The sequence below is a fragment of the Podarcis erhardii genome, assembly GCF_964252035.2.
Source record: "Podarcis erhardii genome assembly, chromosome: 17".
Taxonomy (NCBI): domain Eukaryota; kingdom Metazoa; phylum Chordata; class Lepidosauria; order Squamata; family Lacertidae; genus Podarcis; species Podarcis erhardii.
Window position 1 is genome coordinate 23,871,147 of NC_138515.1, and position 24,741 is coordinate 23,895,887.

At 42.2% G+C, this 24,741-nt stretch overlaps 2 long non-coding RNA genes across 3 annotated transcripts in view; one reads left to right on the top strand and one right to left on the bottom strand.

Annotated features, from left to right (window-relative positions):
- The window catches only part of LOC309332621, an 894,019-nt gene that overhangs the window by 783,628 nt on the left and 85,650 nt on the right, over positions 1-24,741 (top strand). The gene's annotated exons all lie outside the window — the stretch shown is intronic.
- The window catches only part of LOC309332628, a 30,200-nt gene continuing 14,570 nt past the window's right edge, over positions 9,112-24,741 (bottom strand). For both annotated transcript variants that reach the window (XR_014152261.1, XR_014152262.1), the window contains exons 2-3: positions 21,306-21,393; positions 9,112-9,522 (exon numbers count right to left, since the gene is read on the bottom strand). This is a non-coding gene — a long non-coding RNA (uncharacterized lncRNA). The remainder of the gene's footprint in view (positions 9,523-21,305; positions 21,394-24,741) is intronic.

A 24,741-nucleotide genomic window follows, 5' to 3' on the forward strand; every position in this document is an offset into this window, starting at 1 on the left:
CCCCCACAACAAACACTCTGTGAGGTGAGTGGGGCTGAGAGACTTCAGAGAAGTGTGACTAGCCCAAGGTCACCCAGCAGCTGCATGCGGAGGAGTGGGGAAGCGAACCCGGTTCACCAGATTACGAGTCTACCACTCTTAACCACTACACCACACTGTAGGGTATAAGTTTTTACTCTAATATAGCCTTTGCCAACCTGGTGTCAAACTTCATTTGTTTTGGACTGCAACTCCCATCAGCCTGAGTTTGCATGGTTGTGCTGACATGGTCAAAGGAAATTTTCGTCCAAAACCTCTAAAGGACACCAGGTTGGTGAAGATGGCTCTAATACAACCAGGGGGATATGTGAGAAAACTTTGTTTGTGGAGCACCTTTGCAGAAGCATTATGCCAGATTCCACTATGTCAAAAATGTAGTGCCTATTTTTATTTTTACATTTCCAAAGGGAGAGTTAAGTGGTATTGCAAAGCTGAAAGCCACTATTTTTTCCCAATTAAAAATTATTATGCATACATACATACATAAATTAATTTGTATGCTGCCTATCCATAGTTAAAGGGACGCGGGTGGCGCTGTGGGTTAAACCACAGAGCCTAGGACTTGCCGATCAGAAGGTCGGCAGTTTGAATCCCCGTGACGGGATGAGCTCCCGTCGCTCGGTCCCTGCTCCTGCCAACCTAGCAGTTCGAAAGCACATCAAAGTGCAAGTACATAAATAGGTACTGCTCCGGTGGGAAGGTAAATGGCGTTTCTGTGCACTGCTCTGGTTCACCAGAAGCGGCTTAGTCATGCTGGCCACATGACCCGGAAGCTGTACGTCAGCTCCCTCAGCCAATAAAGCGAGATGAGCACTGCAACCCCAGAGTCAGCCATGACTGGACCTAATGGTCAGGGGTCCCTTTACCTTACATCCATAGTTGAAACCATGCTCAAGGCAGCTTACAACATTACAAAAATAATTACAAACAAAGCAAAAATAGTCATTTACAATAAATAAAACATCAAAATGTACACAACCAAATTAAGCCATTTCCACATAAATCATAAGATCTAAAATAAAGATACAAAAAATTATCAAAAACAGCAACAATTCCCCCCTCAACAAAAACCCCTAAACAATGTCCCAACTGAAGAGTCTGTTCAGCAGCCTCATGCAGCATTTTGTAGCTGGAGTCAGTCTGAGCCCTGCCTTTCCAGGCCAGGTGGGAAAAGACCTGCAAGTCAGGAAGCAGGTCTTTCAGGACTCACAACCAAAATGACAAAAGTTATTTTCTCTATTTTCATAAATTTCCCCAAGAGAATGTGCATTGCCATTTAAACAAAACAGCTGAATGAAACAGGCACAGTAAATTGTGTGACTGAAGTGGGGAGGCCAGGCATAAAATATACAATCTATAATTGGTTGATCTTATCACATGTCCAGGTCGCTTTCCAAATTCTCACGATCAAAGTAGGGGAAGCAAAGTAAGATGGCTGACTTGAGCTCGTTGCCTAAATGGAAAGAAACAACATATACTCCTCAAAGCAATCCTACGCTCACTGAGCTCAACTTACTTAGGAGCTGTGCGTAAGATTGCACTGTCAATTTCAGCAATTTCACACAATTAAAATTACAGCACTGTAAGCATGTGAAAAAGAAAACAATAAGCAAGAGGTTATCAGTCGGTGTTACTAAAATGTTACTTCCCTCAAGGCTTTGAACACAGCCAGTGTGGTGTAGTGGTTAAGAGCAGTAGTCTTGTAATCTGGTGAACCGGGTTCGATTCCCCACTCCTCCACATGCAGCTGCTGGGTGACCTTCGGCCAGTCACACTTCTCTGAAGCCTCTCAGCCCCACTCACCTCACAGAGTGTTTGTTGTGGGGGTGGAAGGGAAAGGAGAATGTTAGCCGCTTTGAGACTCCTTAGGGTAGTGATAAAGCGGGATATCAAATCCAAACTCCTCCTCCTCCTCTTCTTCTTCTTCTTCTTCTTCTTCTTCTTCTTCTTCTTGATGCTTTGATATTTTTTCTCTTCCATTGCTGCCTCTAAGCTCCTGTTAACATTGATTCATTCGCATGAATATTTCATAAGAAGCAATAAAGCTTTTCCAAGCCTCACCAGAAATGGATATTTGCTTTTTTTTTATTTCTTAAAGAACATCCATTATTTCTGAACTTGTGTGATCTATTGAACAGCTTTTAAATTACATCTCTCACTCTCTCGCTTCATGTTTGTTCGATCTCCCGCGCCCTTCGTTCTTTGGGAAAGTTTAGAAGCCTTTAGTAATGGTTCGAGCAGAACAGGTTTGCTCACAAAACTTAATTCTATTCCTGTTTAAACTCTGAGTAACTCCTATGATAGAGGTGGTGATAATCTGTCTAACTCTATTGTTTTGCTCATTGCCCGAGTTAAAAATGCCCCAGATGTTCAAACAAATATACATGCCAAGCTTCATAGCTCGGGGGGGGGGGGAGATCTTATCACATATGCCACAAATGTTTAAGTAGTAAGTCAACATAAATACATTCCTTGTTTTCTCAAACTTGTTTTTCACAGCTTCTGGCCCCTTCTGTAGCAGAGTGCAAACAGAAAGCCTATTTGCTTGCTGTAGCTTATCATAATATACTCATTCATGGGAGAAACCATTTATAACAACTGTTGAAAGTACATGAAATAGCCTTTTATTATTGAATGCATCCATGGGGATACATGCCTCTCGCTACCAAAAATATCCATTGGGCAGAGCTATGTGTTGACGGCAGCGGTATAGGTGCCTTCGACTTACCAATGAACTCTTGGTAAGGAATCTTCTATCGACTTGAATGGGGAGGGAGGGGAGTAACCAAGGAAGGCAACCACAATTTCCTGCTCCTGCTTTTTTGGTAGGATGAAGGGGGGGGGATGGCAAAAAAATGGAAAAGTGCATGTCTCGAGGATCAGAGAAAGAGGAAAAATAACTGCTTCATATATGGCAGTTAACCTTTATCGCACCTTTTTAACCATGCTAACATGATAGTTAAAAACATGGCATTCACTTTATACAGAAATCCTATCATTGCCCCTATATTTGAGATAGCATCTATATGTAAACATTGTGAATTATCTCTAGTTTATGACAGGCAGGGAAATTATCTTGTGGAATTAGATAACAATTCCCCAGCCTGTCACCTCCATTCCACAGTGTAATTAAACAGCCTGTGGCCACACCCCTCCAGCAGCAGATTGGTTGGGGATGTCCCCAGTACTGATGATGCAGCCGGCAGTGACGCAAGAAGGAAAGCAAGTGCCTTGCTTTACACTGGAAGGCGGTTGAGGCTCAGCTGATTGGCTGCAACTCTGTACACCAGGTAAAAGGTGAATGGTCTTCTTTCAATGGCAAACTCAGGCACTGAGTGCTGAGGGAATAGCCCCAATCAAGCCAATAGAAATCAAGAGGGATATATTGGGATATATTGTCATGACCAGGGATATATTGGGATATATTGTCATGACCAGTAAATTTGAAGTTTGCAGAAGTGCCAAACAGAAAAAAAAAATTGAAGGTGGCAAGTCTCCCAGAAAACGAGAAAGAAAACGCAGATCAATGAAAGGTGTAGCCACCGAATGTAGAGTGACAGCTGAAAAAGAAAAGCATAACTTAGATACGACAGGGAAGATGACCCTGTCTGGAGTGAACAGTTGGATGGAATCCTGCAAAACAGCACTCCTTTTAGGAAGAAGGATACACTGCAATATTTTGGTCCAGGTTCCACTGTTGCCTTAAGGCCCATTTGTTTGTAGCTATTTTGCTTTTAAGCAGCTGCTTATAATATTAGAAACCCCTTTACTATTAATGCTTCAGCACTCTTTTCAAGCAAATAGCTGGGTGCAGCTTCCATCAGTAAGTGTTCTTTCCACTGTGCGCTCTCCCCCCCCCCTCTCTCTCTCACACACACACACTTACTTTCTGCAGCGACCTTAGATTTATCCACAACCATGGTAAAAACCCATCCACTTTGCATCCTAACTTCTTATTTGACCATCCAAGTATGGGGTGGGGGCTAAAAATAAGACAATGGCAGCACCACAGCTGTAACATGCATGCTTTATCAGGTCATAAGCCATTGTTTGAAGAAGACCAATGGTAAATAAAGAGATTTCGTAGATCACAGTGTTGGGTCATTGTTAAACATTGAACTGTTTCCTGGGTAGCTTTAAGCAGGTTCTGGACAGTGTCAAGAGGCCCTGTTTATTTTTTAAAACATTTGTTTTCGTGAACGTATGAAAAAGGTGAAGATGTTAGTGTTTCTCCCTTTTCATCCAAAATGGAAATGTATAGTACTTAGGGCCTTGAGTCAGTGTTGCTGATTTATACCAGGTATCTTTAAGACCAAAGATTGACTGAGGTTGGTGTAGTTAAGGCCCACCGATTATCTAACTGGGGATTTGGCTCAATAAAACACATTGCACTCAGTTTTTTCCTATCCAAGTGTGATTAAGGAATGAGTCAACCATGCCAGGACTTGGATTGTGGTTCTATGGAATCTCAGTATTTTGACTGTGATGGGAGACCACTAAGCTGGTCTTTCTTCCTAATGGCTTCTTAAATTTCATTTTATTAAAAATGTGGCTTATGCACTCTAGTAAACAATTCTGTGCTAGAAGGAAGAATTCTAGCACAGCCCATGTTGCTGTAGTTATCACTGATGACACTTTATAGCGAGTAGAGAGGGCAAGACTGCGGTACAAACTGTAGCTCTTAAGCCCCAGAGAAAACACATAATCAGTAAATGTTCCCCTTCAAGCAACTTTATACTAGCATATAAGTCTCCAAAAATAGGGAGATGTATAAGACAGATGTTGATAGTAGGCTTCTGGGACCAACAATTCTGAACATAGGCTTCATTTTGCTAACATGTCAGCTTCGTTAAGAAGAGGGGAAATACTGATGCAATTTATATAGGGATAATAACTAGGATAGATGGGTACTGGGAATGAAGATTGGGAAATATTGCACAATGCAAATTCTTGTTATTGAAAACAGTGTTTCATTTGCAGCCTAATAATTTGCGACACATAATAGGTACATGGTCTTACGCCTTCTGAGATATTGTTCTATTATTGTCAACTGTATTAATCGCAAGTGCTATGTTTTAATATTTAGGGCAGATGCAGCAGTTCATAGAATCATCAAATTGTAGAGATGGAAGGGACCCCAAGGGTCACCGAGTCCAACCCCCTGCAATGCAGGAAACTCAGCTGAAGCATCCATGACAGATAGCCACCCAACCTCCAAGAAGTAATAAATAATAAATAATTTTTTTATTTATACCCTGCCCTTCCCAGTTCAGAAAACCGGGCTTAGGGCGGCTAACAACAGATTTAAAACACTTAAATGATGCAACAAAAAACAGCATAAAATACAGTATAAAATGTGAATAACAATAAATTCAGAATTCAAAAATCAATTTAGGGGGGAAATCCATCCAATAAACATTAGATGATCACCAGGGCTAGCTGGCTAAATTAGTCCTATTTGGGCCAGCGAGGAGACCAGGGGAGAATTAGCTGTGGGATCCCAGAGCGGGTAATCTTCATAAAAAGGGGAGGGGAATGGAAGGAAAGGAAGGGGAATAAAAGATCAGCTAAGTTCAAATTGAAAGCCAGGTGGAACAGCTCTGTCTTACAGGCCCTGTGGAAGGAAGTTAAATCCTGGAAGGAGAGTCCACAACCTCCTGAGGGAGACCATTCCACTGTCAGGAAGTTTTTCCTGATGTTTAGTCGGAATCTCTTTTCTTGTAACTTTTGTGAAGTACAAAATATGAAGAAGTACAAAATCATAGCCTCAGTAGAACCAATTTTTGTTAATGGTGACAGGCTAGGAATTAACAATAATAGTAAATCTAAAGATGCTACAACATTCAGATATATTGCTGCCTTTACTAGACCCCCAAAGAAAGACATTCAAAAGGGTCTCTTGACCAAGAAACAGCCTCATAAGGAGATAAATTATCCATCCACCAACTATTTGATAAACTGTACAGTAGAAAAACACATGAAATGCTGTTTCCAGCTCTAAATGCTTACCAGGACAGCACCTGTCCTTCAAGGGAACTCTGGCAAATCTGCTGTCAAGGAACCTAGAGGGTAAAACATGAAAGCGTGCCAAGAAAACTGCTCTCTTGTACTTCAGTATTGCTAATGAACATAGATATGACATTCATTTGTTGGAGGCAGATCAAATCATGTAGGGTGCATGACTCTAACTTGGGTGAGCCTTTAAGCAAGCAACCTCCCTGACATGAAATCTAAGGTGAGGCAGTAATGCGAGAGCTTAGAATAACTACTAGAAGCTCAGAATGTCCAGCGTGTTGTTTTTGAAATGTTACTTCTTCATATTCCGGGCCAACTAGACAGGCAGTGTTACTACGAGGTAGTGGGAGGAAGAGGCAGAGATGGAGAATACAGGTATTCTCAGGGTCCATTTCCCACTGGAGAGTATGTGTACCCTATTCCCACAGTTTTGTTTCCTCACTGGGTAGGATAGGAACCAGCACGATGCCTGTGGCCACAAGTATGCCAACCAATATTTGCTATGGCACCTGCAAAGGGTCTCAGTAAATACAGTATTCTCAAAAATCCATTTCATTCGATGCCAGGTCTGGACACTCATTCCACCTTCCCTTGTGGACTCACATACAGAAAGCTTCCCTCTCTGAGCAGGCATAGCTGTGGCCGATGTAAGAGCCTTTTCCCCACTAATGGGAGGCTGGTGAGCATGCCCACATTACTTTGTCCCCTTAGCCTTTTTTTCTGCTCTTTTAAAAATGGCGGCCATTTTGTGTTCTGACATGTCCCACAGAAGCCATTTGTGACTGGCAGCCGTGGCACTTGGTGAAAATTCCATGTGCAGCTGTTGGCCCCAAAAGTTTAGGAACATGTAGAATGCTGTGTACACAGTGCCCACTGAGATACAATCATGGGGGCACTGAAGCTACAACTGCTGCCTCAGTCTCCTTCCTCCCTCAAGGAAAATTGCCAGGGAGCCTTGGAAGCAGAGAAATGGCAGCAACTAACAGGATTGCAGTGAACATAGCTCTATACAATGGTACTTCAGGTTACAGACGCTTCAGGTTACAGATTCCACTAACCCAGAAATAGTACCTCGGGTTAAGAACTTTGCTTCAGGATGAGAACAGAAATCGTGCAGCAGTGGTGCAGCGGTGGTGGGAGGCCTCATTAGCTAAAGTGGTACCTAAGTGAGGCATCTGATCAAGGCCTGTATTTTAAAATGAGCTTAAAGATATATTTGCAAATGTTTGTATGTTTCATGCCAGGCAGAAACCAGCTGGCTAAGTACTTTGGCGGTTGTTTATCTTCCTGCTCTCCTGAACAAGGGCCCCCCTGATTGATAGCAGTAGCAGGAGACAAGTTTCTCAGAGTTGTAAAAGGGAATTACAGGCTGGGAGCAAAGGTTACACTGACCCTACATATTCACAATCAAGCTGCAAAAACACTAATTAAGAGTTGGTAAATAGTAAGATTTATTGTTTAACAGAAAATAATACCATGTGCCTCTCATTAGACTCTAGCCATATTTTCCTAAGGTTTAAGGTATACTGAGAGAGTTAAAGGGCAATAAATTTTGGGAAGAGCTAATGGGGAAAGCAGCTGGCTGGGAAAAGGGGGGTGTAAACTGAAGAGGCTTCTTTTGAAGCTGTTTTTTAATGAGTTCCTTTTTACTTTGCAAAGGCTTTTTCTTCTAAAAAGCTATCTATGTTATTTGTTGGCTTAATGTAATTAGGCAAAGGATTTGTTGGCTTAATGTAATTAGGCAATGGATTTAGAAAGTAAGAAATGTTAGATTCTTATTTCATTGATGGTGTGTGAGAATGTGAACCCAAGATCTCTGTTTAGATAGGATTTAATACCACGAGCCATTTGTTTTAGCCATTTGTTTTGGAATGCAGGGGCAACAGGGGCAAAAGGTGATCTGGTAATTAAGGTGCCTTGTCGAGGCAAATGTAAGATATATGGCTACTTGTCTGCCATTTATGGATAGAAGGAAATATAGCTCTTTGTCTCCCATAAAATGTAATAGGAAATGGGTGTATCTTTTATGATTGGTTCTAGCAAACAGCCAATAGGAATTTCAACCAGGCTGATTGGACAGAGGCAGCCAAAGGAGGAGCAAGGGGGCTGGGCTGAGGAAATATAAGTTCTGGCCATCAGGGCTGGAAGGGGCAGAGCTTTGGTAACCATATACCACTGTGCCTATCATTTATTTGTCTGACAAATAAATTTTTATTTTAATTTCTCTATTGCTGCATTGAATATTTCATTCCAGCTAAGCGTTAACCACAAGCAGGGTGCTACATAAGGTTAAGAACAGTTTCAGGTTAAGAAAGGACCTCCAGAATGAATTAAGTTCTTAACCCGAGGTACCACTGTATACTGTATTGGCCTGAATATCAGCCACACGTCGTTGTTTTTTCCAAATTCTGATTGTGAAAAGTGAAAGTGCGGCTTATATTCATGACCTTACGGTATCGCTGCTGAAATAGCTGCCCACGAGGGCTGCTGGAGGTGTGGGACAATGGAGCCTGTGCTGACCGCAGCTCCCAAGCCTCCCCCGAGCCACTGGAAAGAAGGGGGGAGGGGAGAGGCTGTTGGAAAAGTGGCGTGGTTTCCTGCCTCCAGGAAGCAGGCTGGGAGCGCAGGGCAATGGCACGCAGCCCACCCGCCACTCCCAAGTCTCCCCTGAGCCATTGTAAGGAAGGGGGGAGTCCACAGGCAAAGTGGTACAGCTCCCCCTCCCCAGAGGCAAAGCAGCACGGCTCCCCCCCCCAGGAAGCAGCCCAGGTATTGTCTTTTTTTTCTTTTGCCCCCTTTAATTTCAAAGGTGCGGCTTATATTCGGGTCAATACAGTACAGTGGTACCTCGGGTTACATACGCTTCAGGTTACAGACTCTGCTAAGCCAGAAATAGTGCTTCAGGTTAAGAACTTTGCTTCAGGATAAGAACAGAAATTGGGCTCCGGTGGCGCGGCGGCAGCAGGAGGCCCCATCTGCTAAAGTGGTGCTTCAGGTTAAGAACAGTTTCAGGTTAAGAACGAACCTCCGGAACGAATTAAGTACGTAACCTGAGGTACCACTGTACTCTGTTCAGAGCAGGCTGTGACTAGGGCCCACAGCCTAGCCATGGGTGCACATTTGCCTTTTGGAGCACCTCTTTTTGAATGCCTACAACAATCTTATTTCTAAGAGTAGCCAGCCATATGTATCTAGGAAGCCCACAGTGAGGCATTAGACAAACATTTATTTCCTTCAGGACAGTAGCTGCAGGCACTTCATGTCTCGTCGAGCGGCTTCCACAATGCTCATGATCCCCCCCCCCCCCGATGCTTTGCACAACTTTGCTTGAAATGTGTACAAAGCCACACACCCCTTTGGGGCCAGGTAGGAACTGGACACTTGACTAGATGTGGGTCCAGGATCTGACCCAGCAGGGCTCATCTTCTGCTTTCATTCCAGACTAAAATGCCCAGTGTAAAACTTCCCCTGAAAAAAATCAAAAAAACAAGAAGCATATGGTAGCTTTTTAACGTAGCCAGAGACGGTCTTTGCTGTCATCACATCAATCTTTTCCATCATCGGTAAACACCAAGTCCCCCCCAAACACACATAAAATTCATCTCATGTTGCAGATAGGCTTCCTGTGCACATATCCTTTTCCAAACCAAACATGCAATTATGGTTGCAGAACTTTAAATATTGCTGCTTTCATCTCCTCGCGCAAGCGATTGAGGGAGAGTGTTCTGACAGAAGCATGCAAGGGCTGGATGCTATTCAAAGAGGCCCTCTTATTGATTTTATCTCATCTCCATTAAGATAGAATAAGGGGGAGCCGGGAAACCTGAGGTAACCACTGGGTTTTTTAGCAGCTCCCTTGCTTAGCCTCACGTCCAACAAGCAGCTGTGGCAAAGCAATCTTCCGTTAACAAGTTATGGCTTAAAATTGACATACGTTCAGGCAATTTCTTGAGACTCCAGATGAAGGAGCTCTGAAAACCATCATAAGAAACTGATTGAGCCTTTGTCCTAAAGCAGGGTTGGAGAACCACTTGCCTTCTAGATCAGGGTTTCCCTAGCTGTTTTTGGACTGCAACTCCCATTATCCCTAGCTAGCAGGACCAGTGATCAGGGATGATGGGAACTGTAGTCCAAAAAGAGCTTGAGACCCAAGTTTGGGAAACCCTGCTCTAGATGGTACTGAACTACAACTTCCATTATTTCCAGCAAGTATGGCCAATACTCACCATGAAGTTGTTACAGCAGGCATAGGCAAGCTTGGCCTTCCAGATGTTTTTGAGACTACAATTCCCATCATCCCTGACCACTGGTCCTGCTAGCTAGGGATGATGGGAGTTGTAGTCCCAAAACATCTGGAGGGCCGAGTTTGCCTATGCCAGTGTTACAGTAAGTGCCCACACTCTGTATCAACAAAAAAGAGGTGCCAATACTGCATACTCTTGAGTAGCCCCTGAAAAAGAAAAGGTTGTAGTTCAGCAAAATCTGGAGAGCCAAAAATTCCTCCCACCAGCCATAAAGGAAAGCTTTATTTAGGGTCCCCTGCAGCATCTCTATTCAACAACTTTCTTAGGACCACAATACCTCAAGGACCGCCTCTTTCCATATCAACCTCCCCAGAATTTGAGATCATCTTCTGAGGCCCTTCCTCGTGTGCCTCCTCCTTGGGAGGTCTGGAGGGTGGCAACACGAGAACAGGGTCTTCTCTGCAGTGGCTCCCCGTCTGTGGAATACTCTCCCCACGGATGTTCACCTGGTGCCTTCATTATACCACCTCCATCGTTCTGCCCAGACACTGAGGTCCAGCACCGAGGGCCTTCTGGTGGTTCCCTCACTGCGAGAAGCAAAGCTACAGGGAACAAGGCAGAGGGCCTTCTCGGTAGTGGTGCCCACCCTGTGGAACGCCCTCCCATCAGATGTCAAAGAGATAAACAACTACCTGACATTTAGAAGACATCTAAAGGCAGCCCTGTTCAGGGAAGTTTTTAATGTGTGACATTTTAATGTATTTTTAGTCTTCGTTGGAGGCTGCCTAGAGTGGCTGGAGAGGCCCGGCCAGATGGGCGGGGTACAAATGGTAGATGATGATTATTATTATTATTATTCACCTTCAGGCACCAGGCAAAAATGTTCCTTTTTAACTAGGACTTTGGTTTATTTGATTGACCTCCTATGCCCTTTTAAAAGGTGGGGTTTTGAGGGGGTGGGGTGATTGAGTTGTATTTATGATGAGTATGTATTTTGTGGTTTTGTGTTTTGATCTTGTTCTGTGAGCTACCCTGAGACCCCTGGGTATAGGGCGGTATATAAATTAAATAAATAAAGAAATACTATGGTATTAAAATATTCCAGAAGAAAGATCAACATCAGAAATGGGCAGATCAGCTTCTCTCCAGTCCCTGTAAGTTTCATGTATGCATTCATAAGTCCGTTCCACCCACTTTTGACATTAATTACATTGCACAATTAAGCCTGTAAATGTCTATAGCCTCCTCTCAAGGACACTGCCTGCCTCTGTTCCCTGTGACCTTTTCCCTTCTCCAAAAACATACCTCGCAAGGGGTAAAGAGTAAGAAAGCCTGTTCAGGGGTGTTGAGATTGAGACAGCTTCCAATAGGTGCTAGAATGCTGAAGCTATATAATCTCTAACCTGGAACATCTGAGCTAATAACTGCAGAGATTTGTACTTTGAATTCCCCAGTCCCAAAATTCAACAGCGTCTCTTAGATACTAAGAGCTGAAATGTTGGGAAGAAGAAGAAGAAGAGTTTGGATTTGATATCCCGCTTTATCACTACCCAAAGGAGTCTCAAAGCGGCTAACAATCTCCTTTCCCTTCCTCCCCCACAACAAACACCCTGTGAGGTGAGTGGGGCTGAGAGACTTCAGAGAAGTGTGACTAGCCCAAGGTCACCCAGCAGCTGCATGTGGGGGACCGGAGACGCGAACCTGGTTCCCCAGATTACGAGTCTACCGCTCTTAACCACTACGCCACACTGGCTCTCACTGGCCACACTGGAAGAGGTCAAGCATCCAATTTCACCCCATTCCCCTTGCCTTACAGGTATGGAACATGCATTTCTGTTAGGAACAGTTTATTCTGCCTGTTTGTGAGTCACCAGAGAGAGGCAAAGAAAATATGTGTAGAGTCATCGTTACTCTTAGTTCTTAGCATCAGATTTGTCATCAGTCAATCAGCCCCTCAACATTTTTTCAAAAAAATAAGTTTTGTTTAGTCATGGATGAGGCTCAAAATGTTCAGTGATTCATTCTGAACAATTATCCCAAAGATCAAATGCATAAGATGGCCTAAAAACCACAGTCTTCCCTGGCACATTTCAGAGCGTGTGGCATTAAGGAGCCATGCGTAAAGTATGTCGCACTTTAAGGTTTTTTTCTTTTTTAAAAAGTTGTGTCAACTTTAACCTTTCTAAACAATACAAAATCTGTTCTTTCTCATAACTTTGCTCTCTTGGTGAATCAGATAGGGATGCTTCTATGGTGTGAGTACGACCTTTGTTAGTGGTTCTTAAAAAGCCCAAATGTGTGGCTCTTACCCAATGCTTTTTTGGGGGGGGGTACTTGAGGATATGCAGTCCCGGAACCATTTTTTCTAGAAGAAAAGCATTGCTTCTACCCACCAGAGGCCATGCATTCAATATTGTGGGCCTGACTTTGTGGAACTCCTTCCCGGCTGAGATTCACGCCCCACTGACTGAACTTCAAGCAGCTGACACAGACTGCAAGCATTTTAAGCAAGCTGCGCTATGCCTATTTATTGAGCTCATTTATTTATTTTTAACCTTTGTTTTTAGCTTGTTTGAAACACCATTTTTTTATTGATTGTTTTATTGATAGCTGTGTAACCCACTTTGTGATACTCTACAGTGAACATCAGTCTATAAAAATTGGCAATAAATATATACCATATTGGCCCGAATATTGGCTTTTGTACAATATCGCTGCTGAAACAGGCATACGGTAAAATGGAACAGGTGTGAGTGCCTGTGGAATTTTAAGGGAGCGGCTCATATTCGGGTATTCTCTCTCCCCCCCCAGTAAATTTTAAAGGTGCAGCTTATATTTGGGCCAATACAGTACTTTAAAAAGGGGGGGTGACCCTCCATTGAGCTTTTTTCTTAAAAAAACAAACCTAAAATGAAGTTAACGCAAGTTTGGAGGGAAAAACAGATGAAAGGACTTAGAGGGAGACTGTAATGCTGTACACTTTCTGGCCAGACTGAGTTCTGTTTCTTTCCAGACAACAGCTAGAGATCAAGGCTTGCGCTCCTGGTTTTCAGCAGAACTGAGGGGTTTGTGCTTCTGCCATTGCTACTGCTACTGATCTTACAGAAGTGTTGCAAAATTGCAGCAGTCAGATATCTGGCACAAAGACAGACCAACATCCTTTGATTGAATATTTTTCAGAAAGAGAGAATTATATTTCTGCTCTATGCTGGGGTGATGCAGCAGCAACAAAAATAAAAAATGGGAGGGGGTTGGGGGGTAACCCATTGTTTTGGGGATTTCATTCCCCAAAATGAAAAAAAAAAAAGATTGTCCCCTGCTACGTCACATGCTCTTCTTTTCAGCACACAACACCAAGCCTTTCCCCTTTTCCATTTAACTTTGAGAGAGGAAACATCTTGGCAGAATATGTTCATACTGGATGCCGCAAGACATTCTTTATCATTCCTATGAAAAATGCTTCTCCATGGCAGCCACAGATTGTTTGATTTGGCCGTCGACTTTACCCACATAAACCAGCCCACAGGGGAATTTCAACATGCGCGCAACACTGCTCACAGTGAATATAATAAAAATCTGCAGCACAGAAGACTTTGCCAGATAGAGGATGATAAAGGAACATCTGTTTTGTTAGATGTTGCTGCATGGAGCACCTTGAAAGTGGAGTTTCAAATATACTCCAGCATTGATGAATGAGACAAAGAGGAAATGCTTTGCGATGAAGATACGGGGAGAAATGCTAGGGACTTGGGTGGCTAAGAGGAATGGCACCATGCACCATTCATGTATGTACAGTTGAAATGTGAGCTAACATTTGTACATGTTCATGTGGGATGGGTGGGAGGGGAAGGGGAAGACACATCCACCCCTTGATAAATCATGTGATGATGCGCCCAAGATGTTGGTTGTTTACTCTCAGTGGTTGAACAGACATTCTTTTAATCTTCTGATAATGAGATGGTGGTTTGCCACCAAGGCTGTTTCCAACCACAGAAGTGTTCCTGGAGGGTATTTGAGAACACAATTGGGCCGTCGCCCAGGGATACCCATGTGTTTTGGCAGGTCTCGCCATTTCTCTGTGATGACTTGGGAGGACGAGACATTAGAAGTGTGGCCAAAAAACAAGCACACAGAGACATGTGCTAGTGTTCACCATGTAGCTGCAAAGTGAGATGCGTGCTTCTTTCAAATATTGATTTGTCAACCCATCTGCAAAGAAATTCCCCTGGTCTTACCAAAGCTTTCTTCTCCTCCTCTTCTTCTCTCAGTTACATTGCATATTTTCCCAAAGTGTGACAGTGAATGCTACATTAGGTTCAAAATTAAAGATACACAAGTGGATCTCCCTGATATCTTTTACTGGAAAACAGTTGGGGGTGGGGGCTTTGAACTGGGACTGTGGCAGAGGGATCTATCTGTGTTCTCCATCCTCCATGCTAATTCCCTGACCCAGTCCAATCCTGGCCTCTTTTAGCATGCAAAAGTGTGGCCTGGAGATCAAATCTCCTGACCTTCTGTATCTCATAGTCCTTGAATTCCATGTTGTATGAATAACGCCTTAATTTTGCCCTGAATTTACTGTTTCAGGGTGACCCTGAATTCCATGTGAGAAGAAGGGGGACGACGATGACCTTCTCACCATTAATAACATTATAGCTTTCATCAGACCCCAGCTGTCTTTTTGTTATAACTTGTTCAGTTCCATATGCCCCAAGTCTTTTATTTCAGAACAGCTTTTCTTCGTCTCAGTATCTCTTATTTTAATTTTTGAAACTCTATTGCCATTGTTCCAAACATTCCAGAGTGGACAGGTGAAATCAGGGCTCCTGTAGCTTTAATGCTGTGGAGCAGCCTCTGAAAATCCATATTCTACCCAGATGTTAAAGATGCAGGAGGCCTCTCCTGTTTTTCACCCAACTACCCTACTTATACGATATTGGGCTTGCTATGGTAGCAGCAGCAAGGAATTCTGCATTCCAGTTGCAAGAGCATGAATTATATCATGTTGAAGAGTCAAAAGCTACCTGATACCGGAGCCACAGGTCGGGCTGTTACACTAAACTATTTCGAACAGATTGGCTTACTTGTTTTTAATGCTAATTAATTTATAGTTTAAGATTTTCAAGACTGGAGTACAATAATTGACAGCTCAAAAAAACAACAACACACAACCAAATGCTTTTGGCAGAAAATGAACTTGAAACCAAGAAATTGTGCAGACTGTTTACAATCATGTCATGAAGACTTAACATTGGCACAAGGAGCAGTTTTAATTAAAATTTACTTACTAATTAGTGGCTTTGAGAAACAGCAGGTTGGAGCCAGAGGTTTGCTTCTGTATGCAAGAAGTGTCATCTGCTTACAGAAAGAGTTTTTTTTATATATATAAAAAATTGCACTACAAGAAAAGTGAAACTAAGTCCAGGGGTGTGCTTTTACTTGAACAAGAATTTATCTTGCCTCTGACTGAAGCATGAGAACTAACTTATTATAGCACTCCACAACTCCTGCTGTTGTCTCATCAACAAAGCAGCATCTTCTGTTTCCTGTACTTTAAGCTCTAGCTTATCCAACTCCCAATTAAGCCACTTAGTTCTGTGATCTTGAACTGGAGACACACATGAACCAACCTAGATTAGGGTCCATCCATCTAGAGGCCCAGCTTGGCTCTGAGCAGTGAAAGGTTTTATGGTTTCCACATGCTGCAGATGACTAGACTTTTGACCTCTCCCCAGTATGGCTGTAGGAAATGCAGTGCATCCAAAACCCAGAGCAAATATTTTGATGAATGTGCTTATTCAGTGCTTCCAATGCTATATTTTCAGGAACTATCAGCTGGTACCCAATGTACATAAATCAGTAGGCCAGATTGTCACTGGAAGCTGGAATCCAATGAAAAATAATCACTGTACTGTAGCCATTCTCTTTTGACAATTTGTAGTCTTACTTCTACCTGACAAATCAGAGGTAGATGAGCTATTTTCTCTTGACGGTCATAGTTGTTCAGTTGTTATATTAATACAGCAGGCACTCACGTGTAACAAAACATTTGCAGACAGATTGTATACGTGCAGTAATGGGAAAATCCATGAATCTTTGTACCTTACTTGCTTCACTGTTGAGGTCTCAGCAATATCAGATCTCTTAATATCATATTCCAGTGTTAATACAGTGGTACCTCAGTTTTCGAACGTCTTGGAAGTCGAATGTTTTGGTTTCGGAATGCCGAAAACCTGAAAGTAACTGCTTTGGTTCTCAAATGGTTTTTGGAAGTGGAATGTGCCACGCAGCTTCCATTTTGAGTTTTTGATAAGTAAATGCTTCCAGAAATGCATGCTTCAATTTTGAACATTTCAGACATTGAACAGTCTTCCGGAATGGATTACGTTCGAAAACCAAGGTACCACTGTATCTAACTGAACATGCCACAAATTGAGCCATGGCTCTGCCTCATCACTAGTCCAGTGTAAAGATGAGGTGCATTTACTTATGTAGCAATGGGGGCAGAAGAAAAACTCAAATCAAATGTTATCCAACAAAACAGTTACAGAAGGTGAACATTGCACGAATTGTGAACATTGCATTAATTGCAGATCACCAAGACCTCAAAACACTTTATGTATGTCACTGTGTGTGCATGAATAACTGAAGTATGTACTTCATTTGTCATAGGTTGTGGCAACACAACATCAAATGGCTTTAGGAGTTCATAGCCTAAACAGAGGGCTTCTCATCACCTTCATGGTCCTTGCTCCGTAATGCAAAAAAGAAATAAAAATAAATTAAAAAATGCAGGTCATTTGTGGGACACTGCAGTGAAAGTAAAGTTTAGCACTCATGCTAAACTCAATTCCTAAGTGCGGCCAAAGTTCTGCAGCTATGCTGAATATTTGTCCTGAGATCATCATTATAGTAAACAGAGTATAAAAGCTGAACAGCCAAAGGGCATCATTCCTTTCCTATTCAATAGGCAATTAATCCTTGCCAGTGAATGTGTTCTATCTCTCATAACCATCACTGTTCACTACCCTGGAAATTTTATGTTTACTTCTCTTTTTTTAAGCATGACAATTATAAATCAGCTACTTCCAAGAGCTGGGGCAAATTAGAGGGAATTCACAGCTCCATGGCTGAAAGCAAAAAGGTCTTTGCGGCGTCACCTTATAAATCATTATTTCAGAGCTGGACTATGCAGACAGCAGGTCATGTGGCACCACTGTTTCTGTATTATACATCAGACAGTAGGGGGAGTCATGTCTTCAAAGCCCATCTCCCCCTCCTCATAGTTCCAGTTACAGATAGGTAGCCGTGTTGGTCTGCCATAGTCAAAACAAAACAAATTCCTTCCAGTAGCACCTTAAAGACCAACTAAGTCAGTTCTTGGTATGAGCTTTCGTGTGCATGCACACTTCTTCAGATACACTGAAACAGAAGTTTCCAGACCCTTCTATATAGTGAGAAGGTGGGGAGGGGTATTACTCAGAAGGGTGGTGGGAATGGGTGATTGGCAGATAGCTGTGATGAGCCTGTTGACGACTCTTAACGACTGCAATAGGTCTTACAGGAAAAAGCAAGGGGTGAAAAGGTGAAAAATGGCTTTGTCATGTATAATGAGATAAGAATCCAAGGTCTTTGTTCAGACCAGGTTTTTCCATGGTTTTGAGTTTGGTGATAAGTTGTAATTCAGCAGCTTCTCTTTCCAGTCTATTTCTGAAATTCCTTTGTAGTAAAACAGCTACTTTGAGATCTTGTATAGAATGTCCTGGGAGATTGAAATGTTCTCCTACTGGTTTCTCTGTCTTGTGATTCCTGATGTCCGATTTATGTCCGTTTATTCTTTGGCGTAAGGTCTGGCCTGTTTGTCCAATATAGAGAACTGAAGGACACTGTTGGCATTTTATGGCATACACAATGTTAGACGATGAGCAATTAAATAGTCCCGAGATGGTATGTGTGATGTTGTTGGGGCCAGTAATGGTGTTGTCCGGGTGTATGTGGCAGCAAAGTTGGCATCTGGGTTTATTGCAGGCTCTGGTGCCAGTGTCCGTGTTAGGTCTGGTTGTAGTATTATTGTGGGTTAGGAGTTGTTTAAGACTGGGTGGCTGTCTGTAGGCAATGAAAGGTCTTCCTCCCAGAGCTTGAGAAAGAGAACTGTCATTGTCCAGGAGAGGTTGTAGATCTCTGATGATGCGTTGTACTGTTTTAACTTGGGAGCTGTATGTGATGACTAGAGGTGTTCTGTTATTTTCTTTTTTGGGTCTGTCTTGCAGCAAGTTCTCTCTGGGTATCAGTCTGGCTCTGTTGATCTGTTGTCTAACTTCATCTGTTGGGTATTTTAGTTCTAAAAAGGTTTGCTGTAGATCTCTTAGGTGAGAGTCTCTGTCTGTAGAATTGGAACAGATGCGGCTGTAACGTAGTGCCTGGCTATATACAATAGACTGTTTGGTATGTTTGGGATGGTAGCTAGAGGCATGTAGATATGTTTGTCGGTCAGTTGGTTTACGGTATAAGGTGGTGTCTATGTGCCCATCCTGTATTTTTATAGTAGTGTCCAAAAAATGTATTTCTTGCATAGATTGATTCATTGTTAACAAGAATGTTAACAATGCAAGAAATACATTTTTTGGACACTACTATAAAAATACAGGATGGGCACATAGACACCACCTTATACCGTAAACCAACTGACCGACAAACATATCTACATGCCTCTAGCTACCATCCCAAACATACCAAACAGTCTATTGTATATAGCCAGGCACTACGTTACAGCCGCATCTGTTCCAATTCTACAGACAGAGACTCTCACCTAAGAGATCTACAGCAAACCTTTTTAGAACTAAAATACCCAACAGATGAAGTTAGACAACAGATCAACAGAGCCAGACTGATACCCAGAGAGAACTTGCTGCAAGACAGACCCAAAAAAGAAAATAACAGAACACCTCTAGTCATCACATACAGCTCCCAAGTTAAAACAGTACAACGCATCATCAGAGATCTACAACCTCTCCTGGACAATGACAGTTCTCTTTCTCAAGCTCTGGGAGGAAGACCTTTCATTGCCTACAGACAGCCACCCAGTCTTAAACAACTCCTAACCCACAATAATACTACAACCAGACCTAACACGGACACTGGCACCAGAGCCTGCAATAAACCCAGATGCCAACTTTGCTGCCACATACACCCGGACAACACCATTACTGGCCCCAACAACATCACACATACCATCTCGGGACTATTTAATTGCTCATCGTCTAACATTGTGTATGCCATAAAATGCCAACAGTTCTCTATATTGGACAAACAGGCCAGACCTTATGCCAAAGAATAAACGGACATAAATCGGACATCAGGAATCACAAGACAGAGAAACCAGTAGGAGAACATTTCAATCTCCCAGGACATTCTATACAAGATCTCAAAGTAGCTGTTTTACTACAAAGGAATTTCAGAAATAGACTGGAAAGAGAAGCTGCTGAATTACAACTTATCACCAAACTCAAAACCATGGAAAAACCTGGTCTGAACAAAGACCTTGGATTCTTATCTCATTATACATGACAAAGCCATTTTTCACCTTTTCACCCCTTGCTTTTTCCTGTAAGACCTATTGCAGTCGTTAAGAGTCGTCAACAGGCTCATCACAACTATCTGCCAATCACCCATTCCCACCACCCTTCTGAGTAATACCCCTCCCCACCTTCTCACTATATAGAAGGGTCTGGAAACTTCTGTTTCAGTGTATCTGAAGAAGTGTGCATGCACACGAAAGCTCATACCAAGAACTGACTTAGTTGGTCTTTAAGGTGCTACTGGAAGGAATTTGTTTTGTTCCCCCTCCTCAATCCTTGCAAAGGGTAAATTAGGTAGGTTGTTTAGATATGCACAGGGAAATGGTTTGGAGTCTGATATGACACAGTTCACAGACCAGTTTTTACTGTGTGCAAACTGCAGTCATATGACCTGCTGTGTGTATAGACTAGCTCCGAGAATTTCGAACCAGTGAGAATATTATGGGAATGCATTAGCTGGCACATGTTATATCCCTCCCACACCATAAGCCTTTTGCACAAATGAGATCAGATGCAATTACCAACACAACATCGCTGAGCGTTCAGTATTTCTCAGGTGAAAACAAGGTAATTTGTACTTGTTTATCTAAAAGCTGCTCCTCGTGATAGGGAAAGATTTGGTAATGACAAGATGCTTGACAGCTGAAGTGCCCTGCTAAAAGAGTTGAATCGTTTGGTTGCATCCAACAGTGTTCCTACTCAGAATACTTCCACTGACATTAATAGACGTGAATAACTTAGGCCCATTACCTTCAGTGGGTTTGCACTGAGTAAAACTTAGCTATAACTTATTATCTTCAAAACATGCATCTGCTACCTCCTAGAAAGCTTTCATGTTTAGCTTCATAAAGATGTAGATGTTTGTTTTTATCATACTCAGTTATGGCTGTGATCCAAAGGCCTACCAGAGATAGCGAGAAATAGCAGGGCTTCTGATCCACCATTTCAATAGCAGCCAAGGAAGGTCATTGGGTCATTTGGACCTCTGATGGGCTCAGCTGCCAACTGCCCTTAATTCTCTAGACTGGACTTGTAAGCTTCCAGATCAATTTGTCTTGGACCTCTCATCCTGGCATTCACCAGTGATGGCCAAACTTGGCCCTCCAGCTGTTTTGGGACTACAATTCCCATCATCCTTGACCACTGGTCCTGTTAGCTATGGATGATGGGAGTTGTAGTCCAAAAACAGCTGGAGGGCCAAGTTTGGCCTTCACTGATTGGTCCTTCTGTCTTCACAGATACATTGACTCCTCTGCCTATAGGCAGTTCTTGCAGCTAGTTTCCAATTTTGTGGTCTCTTGCCTAAGCAGAAAGCTAAGCAACCCCTGTTACTATTTAATCAAGTTGTTATTTGATTGAAATAAAAGGTATACTTGTGATAAGAGATGAGAGAGAGATGTGATTCAGTTTGAAATAAAGGTGAACATACCTAATCCAAGCTTTCTGAAATATTAACAATTCGAATCGGTGATCCTTCAAAATTCACACTCCTCTGAATTTTTTCCAAAGCAGTTCTCCTATACAGAAAAGGCAAATTTTGCATATAAATGCACATATTAATGAAAATAATATTTTAAATGCATTATATAAGGGGAAATTAAGCAAAACTACATTAAATGGGCACATTTAGCAGATGTTAAATAAATAAAAGCTAACTATTGTGGAAACATGGAGAACTGAATTTAGAATAGGAAAAAAAATGAGAAAGCAAAATGACATATTCAGCCATTCCCTATCTGTAATCTATTATTTGGAAACCCTGGTAATGAGAACCCCAGATAGAATCACCTGGCTATTTGTCTCTCAGAGGTTCCATACTTGGGCCGTAGTAAACTGCAAGTCTCAGGTTTTTGCTTTTTTGTTCTTATTAATATTATTCATATTAATAAATTGCTCCCTGTGGATCATCTCAAAGTCATTATACAATACAACATATATGAAACAACTGCAAAAAATAAAAACAGGTTTTTTAAAAAATTACATATATAAAGCCAAAGCCAACTAAAACTCGGAGTTTTAATTGGTTTTCAATGACACCATGTCTGTGTTAACCTTCGGTCCATTTCAGAATCTCTTGAGTTGTGCAGAAAATGAGAACTTGCCAGGAAAGAGTAAAATGCAGAAGTATTCTCAGTTGCTCTTCTTGACTAAAATAATCGGAAGATTCTGGAGAGAGAGAACCAGCCATGACAACTGAAACCTGCACAGAATTCCTCCAACAATAAGGCACACTGATCAGTTTAATATGGCAAAACCTCTCTTTTATCTGTCAGGGAGGAAGAAAACAGACACAGATAACTAGACGCAAATGCATAAGAAATCGTTCCCGTGGCAATGCAAAGGTTAGGCCACACACCACTTCCTTCTCTTTTGAAAGTACAATTAAAGAAATAAATTAAGAATACAGCAACCCACATCTGACTACAATTTGACTCACAAATTATTACCTTTGCTGACTTGTCATTATACTTGGAGAAATGTCAGGTGAAGAGGCCAAATGGGCCTAATGCTGTTTCAGTTCAGGGTTTAAAAGCAACATAAAATGTCAAAGTATGATGGGGAAATCCTGGGCTTTTTGCTACAAGTGCCTTGGTTTGAGGCTTAGTGGTATCAATATATGCCAAGCACAAAAGGTCTTCACATATATAGGCAGTGCTCCATCCGTTGGAACTTGTGGTTACAGAAATGTTTTTTCTTATTATGCTTCTGTTTATCCTCAGTTTCTCTAATTTTCTCCAGAAACTTCAGTCCCTCTTCGTTCTCCTCCTCTATTTAAATGTGAATTGTCATCTTCTTGGGGCAGGGAACTCTCTCTTTTTTTTGGCTTAAGGCATTGTGTAAAATGCCGTGTAAGAAAAAGAAAATGACAAAAAATATTTCACCCTAAGCAGAACTAACTTGTGTTTGCATTTACGCCAAGAAATGCCCAGCCATCACTCATACAGGTGCATGAATAAGAATAAATACATAAATAGCCAGGCAAAGAAGTGCCTGTGCAATATATTTATATTACAATTTGTCACATGCTTCAGCACAACAATTAGGGAGGGTGTACAGTGGTACCTTGGGTTACAGGCTCCGCTAACCCAGAAATAGTACCTCTGGTTAAGAACTTTGCTTCAGGTTGAGGACAGAAATTGTGCTCCAGCAGCACAGCAGCAGCGGGAGGCCCCATTAGCTAAAGTGGTGCTTCGGGTTAAGAACAGTTTCAGGTTAAGAACGGACCTCCGGAACGAATTAAGTACTTAACCTGAGGTACCACTGTATAATCCATAGAATATTGGTGTGGGGGAATTTGATAGTAGGAATGAAATCCAGAAATACTACTCCCTTTGTTTAAATGCTCTCCATTGCCTTGAATTCAATGAGTGCTTGCACTGGGTTGAGGTACCACTGTAATATATTTATTTTTGAGTCACATCACATATCACATTTGTAGGTGTATATCCAAGCTGTTTTAAAAGGTACATCTTAAAAAAGTGTGAGTCTCACACACAAACTTGCAATCACAGACCCTCCAAGTGTCCCTATTTCCCAGGGACACCCCTGATTTAGAGAAGACATCCTGGCTTCTGATTTGATCCTGGAATATCCCACTTTTCCTTAGGATGTCCCTATTTTCATTGGAGAGATGTTGGAGGGTATGGAGTTATCCGACCCCCAAGCCATCTGAAGGTAATCCTGTATAGAGGAGTTGTTTAATGTTTAATGTTGGAAGCTGCCCAGAGTAGCTGGGGCAACCCAGTAAGATGTGTGGGGTATAAATAGTAAAATTATCATTATGGAATGGGACGCCCCTATTTTCATGGGAGAAATGTTAGAGGGTATGCAATCACTTTGATTAAACAAGTAATTATTTGTGATTGACTGCAGTTTCCTGTTGTCAGCACTCTCGTTTGGCAGACCTGGGCTTCTGTTTAATGTGTGAAATTGTGCTTCGACTGGGTGCTGCATTGCTTCAACATGGAGAGAAGGAACACACAAAGAGAAAACCTTTGCAAAGCCCTCCCTCTCACTCACTCAATTCCCAATGGTCAGTGGCGTAGAGATTTTCCACTGTCCGACCTTGTCTAAGTCCCAATCTCTTTATTTATTTTGCATTCATCACAGCAGACAAGTCTTGGAAAGCTCTTATGATATGATCATTTTTCATTGTTTGCAGTAATAAACGGCAAAATATTAATCTGGTCATAAGATAAATATTTTTGAAGGGTCTCAGCTGAGCTTCTAAAAGGACCTCCACGTTTAATGAAAATGTTCTTGAACAGCACCATGTGTTCGGTTTTAACTGCCTTGTCTGCTCGACCCGAAACCTGGGACATTTTGTGTAAGCGGCCCCCTCCCCGTTTTTCCTGATGACAATCATCAGATGCAACCAAGGCCGCTAGGGAGGGACACGTGCTAACCTTCTCTAAACACAGGGAGTTGGATTCCATATTACATTTGTTTAACCTCTGGCATTCAATGACATGCTCATTTGGCTGAGCAAAGCATGGAATCTTCAGAGATAGAACTGGCCCTTCTTTGGGCTAACAGTGACCTTCATGTGGCATGTCTCTATGTAGGAGTGGATGATTTTTGCCAATTTTCCCAGCTGTGCTGCATTTGATATGGTCAGCACAGTGGGAGGGTACAAGCAATCCTACTTCTTCACCACTACAGGCATAGAGGAGCAGATTTTATAAAACATATAATCCAAGTCACTGCCCAATTCCATTGTCAAATTGGGACAATTATCAGTTACTTCCCAACATTTAGGGACGCAGGTGGCGCTGTGGGTTAAACTACAGAGCCTAGGACTTGCCGATCAGAAGGTCGGCGGTTCGAATCCCTGCGACGGGGTGAGCTCCTGTTGCTCGGTCCCT